Consider the following 7,423-nt stretch of genomic DNA (forward strand, 5'->3'; position numbering starts at 1 on the left):
TTTCAGACATCATTTGGCATCACTGCCTGTCCTCACTTCAGCAAGCCTCTGGAGGCCTCTGGGTTTGATTTTCAGACTCAGGGACTAAAGAGGCATCCAACTGTTCATCCAAAACGTTGTTCAATGTATCTTTGATTGACTCCTGAATGTGCGATAACAAGATCACCTCCAGACCAGAGCTGGGCTCAAAACCAAAGATGAAATTAGCATTTTCTGAGAACCTCCTACCAATCCAGAGCTCTGAACTAGTTAACCTTGGAGGGGCATGTCCTTCAGCAGCCACCAGCCTGAGATTTGCAGTCTTCCAGTTGCAGTATAAAAAGAGGTTTTGCAATGAGCCCATTAAAAGATGTTTTCTCCCAACAAAATCATTTCTCAGTTCTGGCCAGTGCTGTTTGCACAGCCCCTAAGTGTGACAAGGACCAAATTGTTTTATCTGCACCTCTAGCAAGTGCCTCTGCCTGTGATTCAGCTGCCAAAGTTGTTGTCTCCAGTTTCTCCCAGCCCTGGTCAGGGAATGCCACGGGAACACCAAGTCACACACCAAACACAAATTCCTCATTCTCCCCATATAATCAACCCAGTCAAATTCCCAGGATGGGCTGGGTGTCTGGTTTGTCTGTCTCTGGATATGACTTGCCAATGGTATCAGAGCTCAGGTCTCCCAGTCAGGTTGGTGATCTTCAGCCAACTTCTGCTGTTCAACAAAAAGTCACCCCTGAACTCCTGGAGAAAACAGCCCCAAGTATCCCTGCTTATCCCTAAAATCCCTCAGAAATGGTGCCCAGGTTGGTGCCCTGGCAGTGAAGCTATAATGAGGGAATAGCCCCATGTCCAAATGCACAGCATGTGAGATTAATACTTCCTTTATTGTATTTATCAAAACCAAGGTATTTGGCATTAAACATTAAAACCTCTAAATATTTTAAACCCAGAGGACATTCTTCATCTTCTTTTCACATCTTTATGGTAGATTAAATTATTGGAGCCTACCATTTTCCCTCATCTCACACACAAAAAAATGCTAAAAGCCAAAGTAAAAAGAAAGTGAAATTTCTCTGCATATACTGTTTTCTTAATGTCTGACTTATTTATTTTAGCTGACAATCTCTGTGCCCATGGCTGCTCTCTCTGTGCTACCTGTATTTATCCAGGTGGCTTTGTGCCTATTAAAAAAAGGGAATGTAGCAAAATTAATGTATCCTTTACAGCAGGAGTGCTGAATTTATTGGTCTCACCACAGAAATTAATTTAGCACTCCTAGCTCCCCCTCGCTGGACAATAAAGACACAAAATGAAACTGCCACACAAAGTTTTGACAAAATTCACAGTCATATTAAAAAAAAAAAAAAAAAAGAAAAAAAAAAGCTATGGGTAATTTACCACCAGATCTGAATCAGCCTTTTATGCCTGTGATGCACCAGTGACACCATGAAGGAATTTCTACCCAGTGACAAAAAATCCTACCTGGGGGCTATATAGAAGTGCAAGATGGAAAACAAACAGATTTATCTTAATTTTTTTCAGATTGAAGAATCAATTTGTGTAATAAAACAGACTATAGTGCTTATGGAAGGCAGCATCCCTTGGCCTCATGCACCCACTGGTGGGATCAGGGTGATGGTGGATGTGTGGGGCCAAAGGATGCTGCACATGGAGGCACAGCAGTGGTGGAAAATTCTGCTCAGAGGAAGCAGAGGATGTTCTGCCTCTCATCAGGTCCCACACCAGGGAGAATCAAGCCAGCACATCCTCTGGATCAATACAGAATTTACATATTGGTCCCCACCTCTCTCTCTGAATCCCTGTTTTAATGTTTCTTGAATATAAAAATCAAATATCTGCTGGGAAAAAAACCCCAACAAGACAACAACAACAAAAAGACCAAAACAAATCAACAGAACAAACAACTTTTTTGTATTGAGGTTGATTGGGCAGTGGGTGGTGAAAGATTTATCCTGGCAGTAAAGCTGGGAAATGGCTATAAACCTCAGCAGAGTGTCTGTGTGCTGGGTCCGAGGGAGGCTAATTGTTTGTTTGTTCTTCGTGTTTATGGTTTATCTGCAGCTCAGCTGACAGGAAACCTAAACCTGAAGGAAGCAGCACATCAATGGCCATTATCTGCCTCCTGAGCACAAACTGCAGCCACAACCAGAAAGGGGCAGCTGGCACACCCTGCCCGTGGTGCCAGCAGGACCATGCCCTGCTCTGGGTGCACCAGGGGAAGGAGAGGGCAGAGCATGGACTCCCCACCACTGAGCTCACCTCCCTCCTGAGCCCTCTGCCACGGTGAGGACTGAGGTGCTGGTTGCACAAGAAAACAAGTGATGGGATTTTTCCTGCAGTACTGTCCCCAAAAGAGAGAAGATTGTTCTGAAAGTGATGTGCAAGTGACACCAACTTTGAAATCCCCTTGGGATTTCACTTCAGAGGTTTCCTTCACCCAGAAGGTTCTTGGGTGGTGGAGTGAGTTTCATAATTCAATGTTTTTAGAGCCTGATAAGCATTGGTGCAGTCAGAGCAGTGATGGTTGCTGTCCTTGTCACCTTCCAACCTTGATGGGACCTGTGGTGTCTCTGTCAGGATGTTTTGTACAGCTGTGGCACACAAGCCCACCCTGCTGAAACCAGCCCAGGCACCCCTGTGGGTTTCCAGACCCTGCAAGGGATGAACATCCTGCTGGAAGGAACATGAACCCCCTGCCTTGCCCTTCCTGCAGCACAGAGGGTGGAAGCAGGACAGGGCTAAAGGAGCTAACCCTGGGGGAACATGGCACATAAGCCTGTCCTAAAACTGTCCAGAGCACAGTTACATCATCTGAGCAGGTTTCTATCCCTGCCAGAAACACACATCTCCCAAAACATCACCCCACACCTGCACTGGCCCTGTGCCTCTTGCAGTGCTGCAGAGCTGCTCCTGCAGGCTGGGGCACCCACGCTCCCTGCCAAGACAGTGAGGATAGAGAGGTTCTGCTGCACCATCTGCTCCTCTTCACAAACCATTCTCTGCCTCAGTTTCCCCATTTCCTCCTCTCCTTCCCGCACTGCTCTGAGCAGGGGCTGGATCCTGGAGCAGGGATGTGCAGTGCCCCACACACCCCAGACCCGGAGACACTGTAATGATAATTATTGATTTTCCAGTTTCCTTCGTGTTTCATAGGGTGTTCTGCTGGAAATGATATAAATAGCTGTCTCTGTCCCTATCCCAGGGCACGATACAGCAATGCATTTTTTTTACAGTCCAAGGAAATAAACTGCAAAGTTCATTTCGCAACGATTTAAAAGTTATATTAAGGTCCAGGGCTGGATGAAGCAAGAGCAACGTGCCTGTAACAGGATAAGTCCAGAGCTGGAGTGACCGCTGGGGTAAGTCACAGCTGTTACATTTGATTTATCCCAGCTCAGGGGCTCCAACCCTGCACCCCAGGTTTCAGCTTACACTAACTCTGTGCTCACCATCCTGCAGCAGAACCCACCCCAGAAACACACCCAGGGATATCCAGCTGCTCTGCAGCCACTCCTGGTCCAAAAAAGTGCTCTTTGGGGAGAGCAGCTCCATGCAGGAATGCACTTGCTGTATCTGGGCTAAATATAGCAGCAGAGCACACAGGGAGTGTGGTCCCTCGCCCCTGAGAATTGCAGGAGAGATTATTCATTTTCACTCTGTTGTACCTTCACACTGGCAGGAATTACTCTAGCCAAGGGGATTTAATAAATGATCTGTTCATAAACAACTGATCATTTTTCCAGCCCCACTGCTGCTAGCATCCCAAATTTCTAGAGGGAAAGGGGAGGAGAGCCCTAGTACAAGCAGTGCCTACGAGCCCAGAGAGCCAGGCATTGGCACAACCTTGCTCATTATACTTCCAAGGTATTAAAAAGTCTGGGTGTGATAAGGAAAAAGGAGGCTGTAAAACTTCATCCTTACCTTCCAGATAGTGGAACTGATCTTGCTTTTATTTATGCTGGTGTAAAGCAAAAGTAATTCCATCAGTGCTGCTGGTGCAGAACCCGAGCAGGTGATCTCAGAAGCGTGCCCGGACTCTCGGCTGGGGTTTTCTACTTTTAAATCTATTAATTTGACAAAGATTTTCTTGAGCTGCTGGAACTGCAGATCCAGCCTGCAGGGCTCAGAGTGAAGGGGGGTGAGAATGAAGCCACGTGTGCATCTTTTCTGCATCTTTTATCATCTCCACTTGCATTGTTCTGTTTGATATGATTTTAAAGACAGCTGACCAGGTTTTCCAGGTGGGAAATACAGATGGAGTGGACATGCACAGCCCCAGCATCCTACATGGGAACACGGGTATGTGCTGGGGGTTGCCCTGCCAGCAGTGCGTTAGGGTCTGGGGGTAACCAGACTTAAATATGCCCAGATAAATGCATGTTCCCTGCTTGTGGACTTTTATTCTCCTTTCACACTTTTTTCTGCTGGTAACAAGAGGAAAATGACTCCAGATTTGCATGTGCACAAAGAAAAACAAAATCATGTCCTTAACTCAATGCAGCCAATCCTAATTATTAGTGATTGTTGTTACGTTAATTATTATTACTGCTGCACAAAAGGATTGTAAATAGATAACATCACCCTTTTTGGTTTTTTTTTTTTTTGCACTGTGTAGTGGGTTGGGTATTTTTTTTTTCTCCAGCATTTTTCCTTGATGGTACCAATTAAGAAACCACAAGACAAATGTTGGGGAATCAGCTTGTGGGTGGTAATTTCCTTGGCAGCGAGGACGCAGCGCAGAGCCCGCAGCCTGCTGCTCTGCAGGTACCGCACGCTGCAGTGCTGACAGCAGTAAAAACTTGTCTCTGACAGCAAACTAAGCATGTGTGACCCGGAAGACATCGAGAGCAGATAAGGGCAGGAGCACAGACTCCATTTAGTGCTATTAAAATGGTTAAGCAGACTTACGATCAGAGATGCCAGGCTGAAATTGGAGACGCTCAGGGAAGGGAGGAGTGGCAGATGCATGGCCGGCAAGTCAGGCTGCAACTTGGGTCCCTGCAGCACACACCACTCGTGCTCTGTTTCCAGGATAGGAAAATTTAAAAGATAAGAGCATTTCACTAGGAGAAAGTGGTTTTTTTTGTGAAGCTGTATTTCTGGGAATCTTAGACAGAAAGGAGCAGCAGCTTCAGCATCACTTTGTGGGACTCTGACAGCCATTGCAGTGAGTGGAAAGGTTTATTTTTATTGAAATACAGAGGCACTCACAGGTACAAACCCATACTCTGCAGCACCATTGACCAGGATGGGACAGCCAGAATTTTAAACAATTTGGATCTGGGTTGTCTGGGGAGGTGTGCAGCCAGCACTGGCCCAGGACTCAGCTGTGACCTCTGTGACACCAGTGAAGTTTGGAAGAGTCCGTGCCCATTTCCCCCCTCCCTCCAGTGCCACGGAGCTGTGCTGCCCTCCCGGGACCATCAGGGCAAGGACCACCGAGCCTGACACCCCAGCAGAGCTGCAACCATGTGCAAAACCCACTTGTGTGGTGTTTGAGAGAACAAACACCTCTTGTTTTATTACCATTTATGTGACAAATTGATTTATGGTCGATAGTGACAGAAAGAGCCTGACACAGAAAAAATATTTTTTTTAATCAAGGAATGATCGCCATAAAGAATGTGCTATATCAGTCAAATCTATCCAGCTGCAAATATCCTATATGGTAGCATTAAGAAGATGTATTTATTATAAACAACTTTTTGAGGCAGCTGAGGCTTGGAGGATTTTGACACAGGAAAGGATGAGAAGTATCATAATTCCATATGTGTCCAGGCATTGTGGGCTTCTTAATGAAATTTCCAGGGTTTGTGGGAGCTCTTGATATACACCCGTTACAGCTGTCAGGAGTAGTGCAGGCCCTGAAATATTTATTATTGTTTGGTTTCGTTTGCCCATATCCCTCTTGTTTCCCTGGTGCTCCATAACACTGAGGTTCTCTGACACTCATCACCCAACCACTGTGTCCCCTTTGACGGTTTCTGTCCCTTCTGCTCTCAGCCTTCCTCCTTTCCAGGAAACTCCAAGGTGCTTTCAGAAGGAACCTCATGTCCCACAGCTCAGCAGCCTCCTCTCCTTGTACTCTGGCTCTTCAGTCTCATTTTCCCATCCCATTCCTCCATTACCTTCCATTTTATTCTGTGGATGCCCAGAACACTGGCAACTCCATCAGGACAGCAACAAGACAGGAAAAAATGAAGGAATAACGTTCTTCAAAGGGTAACTCAGCAGGTGGATTTTCCTGCCTCCACCAGCATCTCCCATCCACAGGAGTGTGTTCCCTGCCTGCCATCCCTTCCCTCCATCCTATTACAAACACAGCAGTCCATCATTTGTTTCCTGTCCTTGAGGCATTGCCAGTGTGTGACCTGCTGGGCTGGCTCCAATCCTTCACTCCCTTCCTCGTGGCTGCTTCTTTCCCCATCTCTCTGTGCAACAGCAAACACACATCATCCACAGCTTCACTCCGTGTCTTTTATCTTCCACCCTGTCTTCTGAAGGTGTGCTCGTTTTTAAATTCACATTTATGCTGGTTTTGAAGTTGGTCTGTGGAAAAAAAAGCTGGGGTTAGTTAATGTCAGGGAGGTTTGCTCTGTAAATGCACAGAGGTAAATGAAGCCACCAGGTAACAGTAAGAATCCAGACTGAGGTAAGGAAGGAGGAGCAGGAAAGGTGCTTCCTGCTTGGGAAATTGGATTCAAGTTCTTTTTGATCTTTCACCCCTTCTAATTTTGGGGAGCCTGTCAAAAAAAACCTCCTAATTCATGACAACAATTCACATAAATGAAAAGGAAAGGCTGCTGTTTCCTCACTCACAGTGTTTCTTTTTCGTCCTCTCCTTGTTTTATATTGAAAACAGTGGGGGTGATAAATAAGAAAAAGAAAGAAAACAGCTTAACTGCTTTACACTTCTTATTTTTTTTTTTTTTTCTCTTTTCAGAAGCTTTTTTAAGAATTTTGGCTCAGTGTGTTCCTGTTGGTGCATTTTCCCTGTGCCCAGCAGAATTACTGCTACCTCCCTGAAAAGCAAAGCAAGAATGGCCCCAGGAGGGAGGAGAGGTGACTCTCCCCAGACATTATCTGGCAAAGGCAGTAGCTGTTTTTGGGGATAAACAATGACAAATTGGCTCCAGCTTCTTGCCAGAGCATTAGATAAGCAGTGCAGGACTGTACAAATCAGCCCTGGTTGCATTTGTGCCCCTTCACCTCCTGGATTGCCAGTGCCCGGGGTGCCCTTTGCTGGCTGCTCAGGCATGGATGGAGCTGGCTTGGAATGGACAGAGCCAAAGGCAGGCAGATGGGGAGGGGAACACGGCAGGGGCTGGGCTCTGATCCCCCCTCCAGCCTCGGGGCTGTTCTGCAGTGTCTGTGTGTCCTTCGTTTTCTGCAACCTGCACTCAGCCCTGCATTGCAG

At 46.4% G+C, this 7,423-nt stretch overlaps 1 long non-coding RNA gene across 1 annotated transcript; it reads left to right on the forward strand.

Moving 5' to 3' along the window:
- The first annotated feature begins 5,085 nt into the window (after positions 1-5,085).
- On the forward strand, positions 5,086-7,200 carry LOC306809864. The gene is made up of 3 exons (XR_013776318.1): positions 5,086-5,173; positions 6,026-6,511; positions 6,950-7,200. It is a non-coding gene; the product is annotated as an uncharacterized lncRNA (long non-coding RNA).
- Positions 7,201-7,423: the final 223 nt, after the last annotated feature.

The sequence above is a fragment of the Erithacus rubecula genome (genome assembly GCF_903797595.1).
Source record: "Erithacus rubecula genome assembly, chromosome: 18".
Lineage (NCBI taxonomy): Eukaryota > Metazoa > Chordata > Aves > Passeriformes > Muscicapidae > Erithacus > Erithacus rubecula.